Below are 16,087 nucleotides of genomic sequence, written 5' to 3'. Positions count from 1 at the left end.
TTGACATTGTATATTGTAGATTTTTATATATCTTTACAATTGACTAAACCTTTCACTATTCAGTCAGAGATTACATGGATCTAGCCGTAGAAAACTGCTGCAGGGATTACACTGAAATAAAATTGCACTCATAGATGTGTGATTGTGCTGTTTTTCTGAGTTCTATGCACAGATTCTCTGCCTTCTAGATTTTACAAAATACAGATTTATCCCTACTGGCTTTAAATCAAGAGATCCTGATCAATTTACTCACACACACTTAAAATTCAGAATGGCTCTAGGAACTGCGATTTTAACCAATTTGTTACAAGCTAAAATTAGTATGCTACCCACAAAAAATTATCACATGGCTAAAAATAAAGCTTCATAAAAAGAGAATACCATAAGCTATTCATATTTTCCTAATACCACTATTATATTCCGTATCTTGATAAAATTAAGATTATCAGTAATCATAGCAGTATACTTAACTTGCTATGTGCTCTCCTCATAACCACCTCAACAAAAAGTCATTATTAGGTGTTGAAACTGAGAAAATCTACACATCATCTATAACTGAGAAAGTAACTTTCCAGATAGTAAATGGCAGGTCTGGAATGCAAATCCTCAACTATTTAAACTTCAAAACCTGATTCTAAAGTGCAGAATGTCTGCTTATCCTCCCAAAGTTTGTCAACCTGGGATGAAATAAAAACTTTTACAATATGTCTTCGTTTTCTTGTATTTTCCCCCCAAACTCAAAACTTAAAAATTTTTATGCCTGGTAAAGTTCCTCTTTCTACCTCATGTGATTTTTTGCATAACTAAATTCCTGAAAACTCTGCATTTAATCTACTTGTAAGCAAATCATTTTATATATAATCTGGAATAGTGGGATCATTTTAGAGTAACATATCTTGCAGTCCTACAGTCCACTCAGCAAGAGTTGCTTTGATCTTAATTTGCTTATTCGCTGTACAAATGAGAAGAACACATTTGTAACTTCCTCAAGGTCACTTCGAGCCAGAAATAGAATTTTGGTTTAAGGTCTGGTTGCTAAATCACACTTCCTCTGCAATGGTAAGCTACCATTGGTAAGCTGGTCACTAAGAAATAGAAAACAAGAAGTATGGGATATTCAAAATACTTTTCATGCCAGAATTTCTCTTTTCCCTACCCATCTGTCTCTGTTTTGCCATCTCCTAAATATGCTATATTGTTATTACGGAAAAAGCAACTACTTTGGCAGATAAGGAAAAACACCTTATTCCTATTTCAAACATGAAGCAAATACTTCATTTCCTTTGTTCATTAAAATATAGAATGTGGCCTTGAAAGTCATGGCACTGTTTAAAAAAATGCTTGTTAAATTTATTTATTCTATTTAATCTTACTGGTATAGACAATTATTTTGATTTATAAATTTGAGACTGTTCTCTAAGAAATGTGTAGGTACCAAGACATGTGACAACTGGCACTACTGTAGAGGGTTTTATCTAAAGCAGACTGCCCAATTGAACTTTATGCAATAATGGAAAGTTCTATAATTATGGTATATAATAAGGTGGCCACGTGAGCACTTGAAACATGGTTTGTGTGATCAAGGAACTGAAATTAACTTTTATTCTTTTATTTCAATTAACTTAGTTTTTTTTTTTTTTTTTTTTTTTTTTTTTTTTTCCTGAGATAGCCTCGCTCTGTCACCCACGCTGGAGTACAGTGGCATGATCTTGGCTCACTGCAAACCTCTGCCTCCCAGGTTCAAGAGATCCTCCCACCTTAGCCTCCCAAGTAGCTAGGACTACAGGTGCACACCACCACACCCAGCTAATTTATATATTTTTAGTAGAGACAGGGTTTCACCATGTTGGCCAGGCTGGTCTCGAACTCCTGACCTCAAGTGATCTGCCCACCTGGGCCTCCCGAAATGCTGGGATTATAGGCGGGAGCCACCACGCCTGGCCTGATGTTTTTGTTGTTGTAGTTGTTGTTGCTTTTGAGATGGAGTCTCACTCTGTCACCCAGGCTGGAGTACAATGGCATGATCTCGGCTCACTGCAACCTCCAGCTCCTGGGTTCAAGCAATTCTCCTGCCCCAGCCTCCCGAGTAGCTAAGATTACAGGTGCAAGCCACCACGCCCAGCTAATTTTTGTATTTTTAGTAGAGATGGGATTTCACCATGTTGGTCAGGCTAGTCTCGAACTCCTGACCTTGTGATCCACCCGCCTCAGCCTCCCAAAGTGCTGAGATTACAGGCATGAGCCACCGCACCTGGCTGATGTTATTTTTAAAGCAATCTGTGGCTAGTGGACAGCATAGGTCTAAAGTCTGGATATATCTTTTAGCTTTTTATTTTGAAATACTTACAGACTCATAGGAAGTTGCAAAAACATGACAGAGAGGTCCAGTGTACCATTCACCCAGTTTCCTTTGATCATTACATCTTGTAAGACCATAACACAATATGAAAACTAGAACACTGGCATTGCTACAATGTATTTGGTTCTATACCACTTTGTCACTTGTATAGATTTGTGTAATCATCACCACAGTTAAAATACAGACAATCATTCTAACAGAGTTCCCTGGAACTACCTCTTTATCACACCCAATGCCCTGCTCCCCAGTATCCTTAACACTTGGCAACTACTAACCTGTTCTCCAACTCTACCATTTTGTCACTTACAGAATGTTTCTTATATAAACGGAATCACACAGTATGCAACTTTTTGAGATTACTTTTTTGCACTCCACATAATGCCCTTGACAGTCATTCAAGTTCTTGCAGGTACCAATCTCACATTCCTTTGTCCTGCTGCACAGAATTCCACTGTGTGGATGTACCACAGTTAGTTTAGCTATTCATGTATTAAAGAACATTTTGGTGGGAAAGGTGGCTCACGCTTGTAATCTCAGCACTTCGGGAGGCTGAGGCGGGCAGATCACCTGAGGTCCGGAGTTTGAGGCCAGCCAGGCCAACATGGTAAAACACAGTCTCTAATAAAAATACAAAAATTAGCTGTGCATAGTGGTGCACCCCTCTAATCGCAGCTACTTGGGAGGGTGAGGCAGGAGAATCGCTTGAACCCGGGAGGCAGAGGTTGCAGTGAGCCGAGATCGCACCACTGCACTCCAGCCTGCATGATAGATCAAGACTCTGACTCAAAAAAACAAAATTTTTCATTGTTCATAGGTTTTGGCTATTACAAATAAAACTGGTATGGGCATTCATGTACAACTTGTTTGTGTGGCTCTAACATTTCATTTCTCTGGAATAAATGCCCAGAAGTATAACTGCGAGGTCTTATGATTATCATAAGTGTTCACACGTGCTTATCTCGTCTGTCTTCTGTATATCCTTTGTGGGGAAACATGTCATTATGTTGTTTGCCATTTTCTAATTAATTGATTTTTGTTTTTTACCGTTGAGTTTTGAGGTCTGTTTAAATAGTCTAGATAGAATGTTTTGTCAACTACAGAGTTTCCAAGTGGTTTTTTCCCCAGGTTAAACCTTGTCTTTTCTACCTTTTAACACAGACTTTTGCAAAGCAAAAGCCTTTCCTTTCAATCAAATTCGATTTATCAACTTTTTTTGATGGATTATGCTTTTGGTGTCATGGCTAAGAACTTTTTATCAGATTTTCTCCTATGTTTTCTTTAGAAAGTATTACAGTATTACTTTAGAAAATATTACAGTTTTGGCTGGGCACAGTGGCTCACGCCTATAATCCTGACACTTTGGGAGGCTGAGGTGGGCGGATCATGAGGTCAGGAGATCAAGACCATCCTGGCCAATATGGTGAAACCCTGTCTCTACTAAAAATACAAAAATTAGCTGGGTGTGGCGGCACGAGCCTGTAATCCCAGCTACTCGGGAGGTTGAGGCAGGAGAATCGCTTGAACCCGGGAGGCGGAGGTTGCAGTGAGCCAAGATCGCACCACTGCACATCAGACTGGTGACAAAGTGAGACTCTGTCTCAAAAAAAAAAAAAAAAAAAAAAAAAAAAAAAAAAAGTATTACAGTTTTATGTTTAACATTTTAATAAATGATCTATTTTGAGCTAATTTTTATGTAGGGGCTGAGGTATTTTTATTTTTTTGTCCACAGACATCCAACTGCTCTATAACCATTTGTTAAAAAGATCATCCTTCCTCAACTGTAATACTTTTGCACCTTTGTCAAAGACCAGCTGGCTGTACTTATGCACGCGTATTTCTGGGTTCTATATTCTGTTTCCTCTATTTGTCTATCTCTCTTCCAATATCACAGTCTTGAAGATTGTAGTGACATAATAAATCCTAAAAGTGAATAGAGTGATCCCACATACGTTTTTCTTTTTCAAAACTGTTTACTATCCTAGTTACTTTGCCTTTTTCTCCCCGCAGACAGGGTCTCATTCTGTCACCCAGGCTGGAGAAAAATGGCACAATCTTGGCTCCCTGTAGCCAGTCTCCTGGGCTCAAGCAATGCTCCTGCTTCAGCCTCCTGAGTAGCTGGGACTACAGCCACCACACCTGGCTAACTTTTGTATTTTTGTAGAAACAAAGTCTCCCCATGTTACCCCAGGCTGGTCTCAAACTCCTGGACTCAAGTTATCTGCCTGCATTGGCCTTCCAAAGCACTGGGATTACAGGGTGAGCCACCATACCCAGTCTACTACTTTGCTTTCTATGTAAACCTTTAGAATGATCTTGTGTTTAGCTACAAAAATCTTGCTAGAGATTTTATAGGAATTGTGTTACACCTTTATATAAATGTGGGATAACTGAGATCTTTACTATACTGAGCCTTCCAATTCATGAATACAGCATGTCTCTCCATTTATTTACTCCACTCACTGCCCCCTCCTCCTATTAAAAAATCTTTTTTGACAGGTGGAGTTTTGCCTTTTGTCTTTTAACTTACATACTAAAGATATAATTTACACACCAATACAGTATTTAAGTATTCTTTTTCTTTGTTTTTTGAGACGGAGTCTCGCTCTGTTGCCCAGGCTGAAGTGCAGTGGTGCAATCTCGGCTCACTGCAAGCTCCGCCTCCCAGGTTCAAGCAATTCTTCTGCCTCAGCCTCCTGAGTAGCTAGGACTACAGGCGCATGCCACCATGCCCAGCTAATTTTTGTATTTTTAGTAGAGAAGGGGTTTCACCATGTTAGCCAGGATGGTCTTGATCTCCTGACCTCATGATCCACCTGCATCAGCCTCCCAAAGTACTGGGATTACAGGCATGAGGCACCAAGCCTGGCTTTTTTTTTTTTTTTTTTTTTTTGAGACGGAGTCTCACTCTGTCACCCAGGCTGGAGTGCAGTGGCACTATCTCAGCTTATTGCAAGCCGGTCTTGCAGTGACACAAACACAAGCTGGGCACATGGCTTACACCCGTAATCTCAGCAATTTGGTAGGCTGAGGTGGGACGATGCTGAGTCCAGGAGTTCAAGGCCAGCCTGGGCAACATAGGGAAACCCCATCTCAGCATGCACACACACACAATTATTTTTACATTGGCCGGATGTGGCCATGCACACCTATGGTTCCAGCTACTTGGGAATGTAAGGTGAGAGCATCATTTAAGCCCAGGACATCAAGGCTGTAGTGAGCCATAATGGTGCCATAACACTCCAGCCTGGGCAATAGAGCAAGACCCTGTCTCAAGATTTAAAAAAAAAAAAAAAAAAAGCCATGTGCGGTGGCTCACACCTGTAATCCCAGCACTTTGGGAGGCTGAGGCGGACAGATCACGAGGTCAGGAGATCGAGACCATCCTGGCCAACATGGTGAAACCCCATCTCTACTAAAAGTACAAAAAAATTAGCCTGGCGTGGTGGCACGCACCTGTAATCCCAGCTACTTGGGAGGCTGAGGCAGGAGGATGGCGTGAACCCGGGAGGCAGAGCTTGCAGTGACTTGCAGTGAGCCGAGATCACGCCACTGCACTCTAGCCTGGACAACAGAGCAAGACTCTGTCTCAAAAACAAACAATCAAACAAACAAACAAACAAGTATATCCATTTGGGGCAAATAAGCAGAATATGCTGAAAAATAGACTTTACAGCCAGGGCGTAGTGGTTCATGCCTGTAATCTCAGCACTTTGGGAGGCTGAGGCGGGCAGATCACTTAGTCCAGAAGTTTGAGACTACGCTGAGCAACATGGCAGGACCCTGTCTCTATAAAAAAATACAAAAAATTAGCTGGATGTGGAGGCATGCATCTGTGGTCCCAGTTACTTGGGAGGCTGAGGCAGGAGAATCACTTGAACTTGGAAGGTGGAGGTTGCAGTGAGCCAAGATTGTGCCACTGAACTCCAGCCACAGTGACAGAGACTGAGTCTCCAAAAAAGAAAAGAAAAAAGAAAAAATAATAATGCTTTATAAATTTTTCTTAGATTTCTGCAGAGAAGGTCAAGTGGAAAAAATAAATTCTGTTAAATAGTAAACAAATATAACTATTTGGACAATTTACTAAAACTACAGGGAAGAGTGAAATGTATGGAAAAATCTTTAGAGGATTAAATTTAATTAGCCCAGCAGTGAGAGGTCTGTGAAAATACAGACCTCTCACTGCTAGGCTAATTAAGGAACATAATCAGAAAGTTATGTACCTACCCAGGGGAAATAAAGGATAATTTAAAAATTATATGCAAGAATACATTCTTAACAACAGAAGTTTAAAATAGTAAGAACTCATGGGAGGCTGAGGTAGGAGGACTGCTTAAGGCCGGAAGTTTGAGACCAGCCTGGGCAACACAGCGAGACCCCATCTCTATTAAAAATAAAATAGAACACGGCAAGTTTTACAAAACTTTAGTCATATGACTATACTTTAGTCATATTTAATAGGAAATGAAACAATATTAAATATGACTAAGTATAGTTCTAAGGCAAGAGCACCAAAAAAACTCAGAGACCTCCTAAAACAGCACAAGTATATACTCCAAGCCTTCAGAAAACTACATTCAGCTTTCAAATCTGACTGAAAAATTGTGAAGACTGAAGACCAAGGAGCCAATTACAGTGAACATTTCCTGTTCACCTCTGTGTCTCCTAGTTAACATTTTACTAGTTCACATATAATAATTGCTTGACGGATTGATAAGTATCTAGCATATCCCAAAGCAAACGGAGCTATAATTTGCACAGATACAGAAGGAAATAATCTCTAGAAACCAAGAGTGTGGGCATCGTTGTTTAAACAGTTGGTAATGGTATCGTGGCCACGGAAGTTTGACACTGGGATGGAGAATATCAAGAAGGAGCTGGAAGGATTCCTCATGCAGATTCATATGACACGGATCATAATTGTGATCATGCCTCAACCACGCTACCCATAAGATCATTCCTAAATATGTTACTCCACCAGACTTGGTAAGGTATGAGGAGGATGGAAGATACACTTGCAAACTACTCAGGTGTGGCAGAGTAAAACTGCAAGCAACTAAGGGAAGCTTGTGCTATCCCAAACATTTTCACAATCATGATGAAGAAAAAATACTCGAGTTATTTCAATATTTAACAAGAAGTCAGGCACAATGGCTCACATCTGTAAGCCCAGCATTTTGCGAGGTCAAGATGGGCAGATCACCTGATGTCAGGAAATCAAGACCAGCTTGGCCAACATGGTGAAACCCCATCTGTACAAAAAATACAAAAAATTAGCTGGGTGTGGTGGCATACACCTGTAGTTTCAGCTACTCGGGATGCTGAGGCATGAGAATTGCTTTAATCTGGGAGATGGAGGCTGCAGTGAAAGTCGAGATCGGGGCACTGCACTTCAGCCTGGGCAACAGACTGAGACTCTGTCTCATTAAAAAACACAATCACATTGAAGAAAAATATTTAAGTTATTTCAATACTTACCAACAACTTACGGATGCTATCAAGAAAATGTATAACCAGAAACAAAAGCATTAAATCAAAAGTACAACAATACGATAAAAAAACAAAATAAAGGTCAAAGACTTAATACTAATCAGATTCTATGAAAGATGGATATAAACTCTGTTGAATCACTGTTGTCACAGGGCATTAATTTGATATTTTTTTTTTCTAAACAGAACTCCAAATAAGACATGGAGAAATTTACGAGTCTAAGTGCTTAACAAATTCAGGAAGCCATTTACTATCCCGTATGAGCAAACCTAATAGATGACTCGGGTGAATAAGCAAAGGCAGAGGCAACCTCTGCTGCCATCTGTTTTGTCATCTCCTAGCAATCTACAAACAGCTGCACCACGAAAGTTCCAAGTGATAGAAGGCCCTGGGCTCCTGTCATCCCATTATTCCCTCTTTGGTTTACCACAATCATTTCTACCATGCATCCAGATTATGCCTCTCATTGTTCACAACTCTTGAGCATCTGGTTGCTATTTTGAGGAGGCGAGTGTGTGGAAGGGGACTCTTTCTCTACATTGAGTAGTGTATAAGGCAAGCTTTATTTTAAAAAAATACACAGCTCACTGGTAAGATCAAGTAAGATGTATAAATGCATTCACACTTCCCTGTCACACACAAACTTTGACACAACCAATGGTGCTGGAGAGTGTTACTCTGTTGGCAAGGAACTTAAAATGACTTCTGTCCATCTGTGAAATATACCATTTCAAATTCCTTCCAATAGTGCTTACTTTGGCAGCACATATACTAAAATTGGAATGACACAGAGAAGAATACAAGGATGACATGCAAATTCGTGAAGTGTTCCATATTAAAATCAGATTTCAACAAACTGATATCAAGAGAGGCTCTTTATATGGAAAGGTTTTCTTGCTACCTCTTTCCAGATCTTCAAGGTTTTTCCTTTTTTTTTTGAGACAGAGTCTCACTCTAATCACCTAGGCTAGAGTGCAGTGCATGATCTCAGCTCACTACAACTTCTGCCTCCTGGGTTCAAGCGATTCTCCTGTTTCAGCCTCCTGAATAGCTGGGATTACAGGCACCTGCCACCATGCCAGGCTAATTTTCGTACTTTTAGTAGAGAAAGGGTTTCGCCATGTTGGCCAGGATGGTCCTGAACTCCTGACCTCAGGTGATCCGCCTGCCTTGGCCTCCCAAAGTGCTGGGATTACAGGCCCGAGCCACGCGCCTGGCCAGATCTTCAAGTTTTTCAAGTAGTAAACAATTACTTTTCACCAACTCATAACCTTAAGCCAAGAGTGTCTTCTGTCACTACCCCCACTAAGAGATGGGGTATATTTCTCCACCTACTTGAATTTGAGCTAGGTATATGACTGCTTTGTTCAGCAGAAAAGACCAGAAATTCCACTGTATACCAATTGTGAGCTTAATGTTTAAGAGTCCAGGCAACTTCTGTTTTGTTTGTTGTTGTTGTTGTTGTTTTAATTAGAAACAGGTTCTCACTGTTACCCGGGCTGGCCTCAAATGATCCATTCACTTCAGCCTCCTGAGTAGCTGGTATTACAGGCACCATAACCCTCCACCTAGCTAGAGGCATGGCAACTTCTGCTTCCTGCTTTTTGGAGTCTAGCTGCCACGTTGTGAGAAGGTCTAAGCAGCAACATGCATCAGGAAGGGCTGTGTGGAGTAGAATTAAGGCCCCAGTTGACAATCCCAACTAAAACCTCAGGTGGTAGGACCAACTTGACAGTCATATAATTAAGGTATCTTGGAAATAAATCAAATCAAGCCACCCAAGCTGACAGCACACAGATCACAGATGCGCCATTCCTACCAAACTCTGGCCAAACTGCAAGACCATCCTCAAGAAAATACTTGTTTTAAGCCATTAAATTTTGAAATTATTAATTATGCAACAACAGATACAAAATAAAATTTGGTATCAGAAGTGAGGCTCTGCTGTAACAAAAACTCAAAATATGTACTGGTTTTGGGTCCAGGTGGTAGACAACAGCTAGAAGACTGTTAGTAAAGATTTGAAAAACAGTATAGATATGTTACTGGTGGCTGAAGAAATGGAGACCCAAGAAAAAGCAGCAGACCCGTTTCATACAGTAATATGGAGGACAGAAAGGGTCCCTAATGAACTCATGGACCCAACTAAGGAGAATTCCAAGAATGTCAAAAGTGCCAACTGGCTTGTTTTTAGCTGCCTATAATAAAATACAGGAGTAGTGAGATGAATTAAAAAAGGAACTGTTTGGTTCCTTTTTAAGCAGAATTCAGAGGAAATACAAAGAAGTTGGACTTCATGGGTTAAAAAATAAAACAATTCCTCTTTTCACCAGCTAAGCTTAAAACCACTCAAAATAAGAAATGGCCTTAGGGCAAAGATCAAATCCAGTGCTACCAGTAGAGCCTCTAGGATGTACTGGTAAGACCCTTTTTTGAGACCTCATGAAGATGTTAGGTGGTTGCTCGTGGACTTTCTGTTAGACCAGTGATTCTAAAAGTTCATATGCATCAGACTCAGATGGAGATTTTATTAAAACCTAGATTGCTGGGATGGATCATCACAGTTTTTCATCTCCAAGTCTGGATGCAGACTTCAACTGTAAGTTCCCAGGTGATACAAATGCTGCTGGTACAGACACCCATGCTTTTGGAATCACATAGCTAGACCAAAAGGCTTTAAAGAATCTTAAGTGGGTGCTTTGAGTATCAACTAAACCAGACAGTAGAGCTTTTGACAATAAAAGGTTATTTTCACATGACAGTCTGATACAAAGGCAGTCCAGGGTAAAGAAAGTCCTATCTTAAAAAGATTTGTAGGGGCATTTTTTATCTAATATTGTGAACACCTAAAAGATCTATGGTAAAACCCAAAAGGCATTTCAGAGAAATATACCAGTGGAAACACCATCAGCTTGGACTAATAGAGCTAGTTAAAAATGAAAAATATTAGCACCCCTATTCGGACAGGAAGAGGCCAAAAAACACGGGCCATTTCTTGTGGAAAAGAAAGAATCAGAAGACAGCCAAGAGCCTAGGGATGGAGATGAGGGCCAAAGAGAGGCACCCGGTAGTGAACTAGTTCCTCAACAAGGATATAGATCGAGCTAAATGTCAGAACTGCTATGTACCAGTCACGGCCATGTGTCTCCCAGTCACATCTGCTGCTTTTTTCTATTTAAATAAGTTTACAATGGCAAGGTTTTTACTATATTCACAGATACATACACCCACCATCAATTTTAGACCTTTTTCATCACACCAAAAATAAATTTGTTTTTAATTTGGAGATAGGGTCTGGCTTTGTCACCCAGGCTGGAGTACAATGGTGCAATCATGGCTCACTGCAGCCTCAACCTCCTGGGCTCAAGCGATCCTCCTGCCTCAGCCTTGGAGTAGCTGGGACTACAGGCACGTGACACCATGCCTGACAAATTTTTGTATTTTTTGTAGAAATGGGGTTTCGCCATGCTGTCCAGGCTACTCTCAAACTCCTGGATTCAAGCAATCTACCCACCTTGGTCTCCCAAAGTGCTGGGATTACAGACATGAGCCACCTCTCCCAGCCCAAAAAAGTTATACCTTTTAGCTATCACCTTCCCCCATTCCAGCCCTCCCAGCCTAAGCAACGCTAATCTTTCTGTCTATAGATTTGGCTGTTTGGGACATTTCATATACATAGAAGCACACAATATGTGGTCTTCTGTGACTGGATTCTTTCACTTAGCACATTTTTAAGATTCATCCATGTTGTAGGTAGGAATACTTTATTCATATGGCCAAAAAATTCTATCATACAGGCATATCACTTTTTATTTATCCATTCATCAGCTGGACATTTGAGTTGTTTCCACCTTTCGGATATTATATTGCAACTATAAACATTTATGTACAATGTTTTCTGTGGAACTAAGGTTTCATTGCTTTTGAGTATATGCTTAGGTACAGAATTGCTGGATCATATGGCAACTCTATGTTTAACCTTCAAAGAACTACCCAGACTGTTTTCCAAAGCAACTGTTCCATTTTACATTTCTACCAGCAGTGTGTCAGGGCTCTGATTTCTCCACAGCCCCAATACCTTTTTTTTTTTTTGAGACAGAGTCTCGCACTGTCGCCCAGGCTGGAGTGCAGTGGCGCAATCTCAGCTCACTGCAACCTCTGCCTCCCAGGTTCACGCCATTCTGCTGCCTCAGCCTCCCAAGTAGCTGGGACTACAGACGCCCGCCACCATGTCTGGCTAATTTTTTGTATTTTTTAGTAGAGACAGGGTTTCACCGTGTTAGCCAGGATGGTCTCAGTCTCCTGACCTCGTGATCTGCCGGCCTCAGCCTCCCAAAGTGCTAGGATTACAAGCATTGGCCACCGCGCACGGCCCACAGCCCCTAATACCTTTTTGAAGAGGAATATCTGATGCAATTTTCCTGTCCCTGTCTTACCATTATATGTTGGGGTGGAAAGTGGTGAAGAAGGGAAGATAACGTGTCCTTTTAGTTCATAGGTCTTCAGTTTGAGATGAGCTGCACTCAAGGAGCCTCACCTGCACCTGGACCTGATTTACAGGATGAGATCCTAGACCCGTCAAGCTGATGTAGTAATGGAGTGAGTGAGAGAGACTTGTGTGGGCTGCTCTATCGTGCATGTGTGAAGGGCCAGAGAGCACAGTCTGGTCAGTGGTTATTTTGGTGATCATCCCCAATGAACTACATGTCTAGGTGCTTACATCTTTGTTTAGTCCCTTCCCACACTGATGTAGGCTGGGCCTATTACTGCCTTGACCATTAACACATGGCAGAAATGATGCTGTCCCGGTTCTGGGCCTAGTCCTTAACTGTGTAGGGTAGCATCCACTGCCTCCCTGTTGGAATCCAGATACAACTCCACAAGTGACCCAAGCATCCACCGGGTCCCAGCTGAGCACCCATCCAAGTCTCAGAGGAACACAGCCATTCCAGCACCTAGCCAACACCACATGAACCAGAAGAACAGCTTGGTCAGCCCACTGAATCATGAGACATAATAAATCACTAGTTGAAGCTACTAAGCTTTAGAGTGGTTTATTACACTGCAATAAATAGCCAAAACAGAGATCCCCTTTGGGTGGGCTTCTGAAGAGATGTAATGTGGAATAAACCTTTTCTTTCTTCTGAAAAATCTAATGCATTACATCTAGATCAATTCAACAACGTTTAAACAAAGGAAACATAGCTTCTAAGTCTCAGGAGGCTTTTCTGGAATACATATTAGCTACGGTTCTCCAGAGACACATAACGAACAGGATATAGATCAGATAGAGAGAGATGGATGGATAAGAGGGAATTCATTAGGGAAATTGACTCACGTGATTATGGAGGCTCAGAAGTCCCACAACTGGCCATTTGCAAGCTGGAGGCCCAGGGATGCCAGTGCCTGGCTCAGTTGAAGCCCAAAAGCCTCAGAACCAAGGAAGGCAATGATGTAATCTCAGTCTGAGGCCAAAGACCTGAGAGCTTGGTGTGGGGGTTGGGGGGAAGGTTGGCAGGCCCCTAATTAGTCCAAAGGCCAAAGAGCCCGGGGTTCTGATGTCCAAGGACAGGAAAAGAATGGAAAGACAGAGAAAGAGAAACATCTAAAATTAACCATCACAGGGTCTAAACAATTAATAACAAATATTTAAAGTTTCCATTTTCATCAGAAAACAACAAGCAGCTATGGAGGCCATCAGGGAAGAGCACCCAACTGACATGTCTTGATGGCATACAGACATCAAGCCCAGAATACAGCCCAATCTAAGGCAAGGCCCTGTGTATCAATTAAATTCACAAGAGAATGTGGAAGTCAGCAAGGACTACACAGACACCAATCAATTGGTGGGAAGAGCCAAGGAAACCTTCAAAGCAGGCCGGACGTGGTGGCTCATGCCTGTAATCCCAGTACTTTGGAAGGCCGAGGAGGCCGGATTATCTGAGGTCAGGAGTTTGAGACCAGCAAGGCCAACATGGTAAAACCGTCTCTCTACCAAAATACAAAAATTAGCCAGGTGCAGTGGTGTGCACCTGTGCTCCCAGCTACTAGGGAGGCTGAGGCAGGAGAATCGCTTGAACCCGGGAGGCAGAGGTTGCAGTGAGCCAAGATCAAGCCACTGCACTCCAGCCTAGGCAACAGAGCAAGACTCCATCTCAAAAAAAAAAAAAAAGAAAAGAAAAAAGAAAAAGAAAAAAGAAACCTTTGAAGCAGTCAGAACGGTTAAGAAACCAGTTCTTCTGAAACCTGTCATGGCAACCAGCGAATACTTTGGCATCAATACCTCGGCAAAAACTTGTGAGCTCTGCTTTTTTGTACTGAGGCAGATACTTCCTTCCGCCTGTTCCTTTGGATTTAGGAGCCCTCACATGTCTGATCCAATCACCCTGTCTTTTGGTCCATCTCAGGGAGGGTCAAGATGGCGCATAGGGAACTTGGAGGCTTTCTGAACTCTGGAAGAGGTATAGCAACTCCCTCATAAAGTTGTAGAATTATTCTAATTCGTGCAGGATAATTCTTAGAAAACTTCTAGACACATAGTAAAATGTGAATATATTAAACTATTAAATTACTACGTATTTGTTCAATGACAAGTGTATCTGCTCTAAAAATGATGACTTCCAAGAAAAAAATGTTTTTAAATAAAATATTATCAACCCACAGGTCTATTAATAGAAAATTGGTTAGGCCAGACGCAGTGGCTCACGACTGTAATCCCAGCACTTTGGGAGGCCGAGGTGGGTGGATCATCTAAATTTGTGAGTTCAAGACCAGCCTGACCAATATGGAGAAACGCCATCTCTATAAAAATACAAAATTAGCCAGGCATGGTGCCGCATGCCTGTAATCCCAGCTACTCAGGAGGCTGAGGCAGGAGAATTGCTTGAACCTGGTAGGCAAAGGTTGTGGTGAGGTGAGATCATGCCATTGCACTCTAGCCTGGGCAACAAGAGTGAAACTCCGTCTCAAAAAAAAAAAAAGAAGAAAAAGAGAATTGGTTTAAACGAACTGTAGTCTAGGTATAGAGTGAAATACTATGTTGTCTTTAAAAAGACAGCAAATGCCTGGACGCGGTGGCTCACGCCTGTAATCCCAGCACTTTGGGAGGCTGGGGCGGGTAGACTGCCTGAGGTCAGGAGTTTGAGACCAGCCTGGCTAACATGGTGAAACCCCGTCTCTACTAAAAATACAAAAAAATTAGCCAGACATGGTGGCGCACACCTGTAGTCCCAGCTACTTCGGAGGCTGAGGCAGGAGAATTCCTTGAACCCAGGAGGCAGAGGTTGCAATGAGCCGAGATCACACCACTGCACCCAGCCTGGGCGACAGAGAAAGACTCCGTCTCAATAAATAAATAAATAAATAATAAAAAGATAGCAAGATAGGGAATTTTAAAAGATTTCTGTGGAAATTTTCTAATATATATAAATAAAAAAACAAGTTGGATAAACAGTATAATTCCATTTAAAGAAAAAGTATATACTGTTAAAATATGTATTTTAAAAATCTGATAGAAACCACCAGAATAGGCGGGGCTCATGCCTATAATCCCAGCCCTTTGGGAGGCTCAGGAGGGTGGATTATCTGAGGTCAGGGGTTTGAGAACAGCCTGGCCAACATGGCAAAATCCTGTCTCTACTAAAAATACAAAAATTAGTTGGGCGTGGTGGCGGGCACCTGTAATCCCAGCTACTTGGGAGGCTGAGGCAGGAGAATCGCTTGAACCCAGAGGCAGAGGTTGCAGTGAGCCGAGATCGTGCCATTGCACTCCAGCCTGGGTGACAGAGCGAGACTCCGTCTCAAAAAAACAAAAAAAGAAACCACCAGAATAAATAAATGCTATAAATTGGGTGCGAATTTCATTTCTACAAAATACATGGTTACAATATCCTTTTTTACTTTTGACAGGGTCTCATTCCGTTGCTGAGGCTGCAGTGCAGTTGCGCGATCACAGCTCACTGCAGCCTCAACCTCCTGGACTCAAGCCATCTGCCTGCCTCGGCCTCCCAAAGTGCTGGCTTTACAGGCATGAGCCACTGCGCCCAGCCCCTATACTATCTTTTTAACAGTAAGCACACGACTTTTAGAATCAGAAAACTATTAATGTAAAGGCACATGGATCCTTCTTAGAACACACCATACTTTTACCTGAATTTGTTCACAATGTTTTCAATATTCGTGCTTCTCTAGCACCCGAGAGCTCAAGTCTGTTTTTAGAACAGCATCATAAGCTGCTACATG

The 16,087-nt window shown here is 41.7% G+C and overlaps 1 protein-coding gene and 1 pseudogene across 4 annotated transcripts in view; one reads left to right on the top strand and one right to left on the bottom strand.

Moving 5' to 3' along the window:
• The window catches only part of FGD4 (FYVE, RhoGEF and PH domain containing 4), a 260,601-nt gene that overhangs the window by 171,356 nt on the left and 73,158 nt on the right, over positions 1 to 16,087 (bottom strand). The gene's annotated exons all lie outside the window — the stretch shown is intronic.
• Positions 8,594 to 8,686, top strand: LOC123567751 (U6 spliceosomal RNA; annotated as a pseudogene).

Source organism: Macaca fascicularis, chromosome 11, assembly GCF_037993035.2.
Source record: "Macaca fascicularis isolate 582-1 chromosome 11, T2T-MFA8v1.1".
NCBI classification, from domain to species: Eukaryota; Metazoa; Chordata; class Mammalia; order Primates; family Cercopithecidae; genus Macaca; species Macaca fascicularis.
This window is presented reverse-complemented; position numbering and strand designations above follow the sequence as displayed.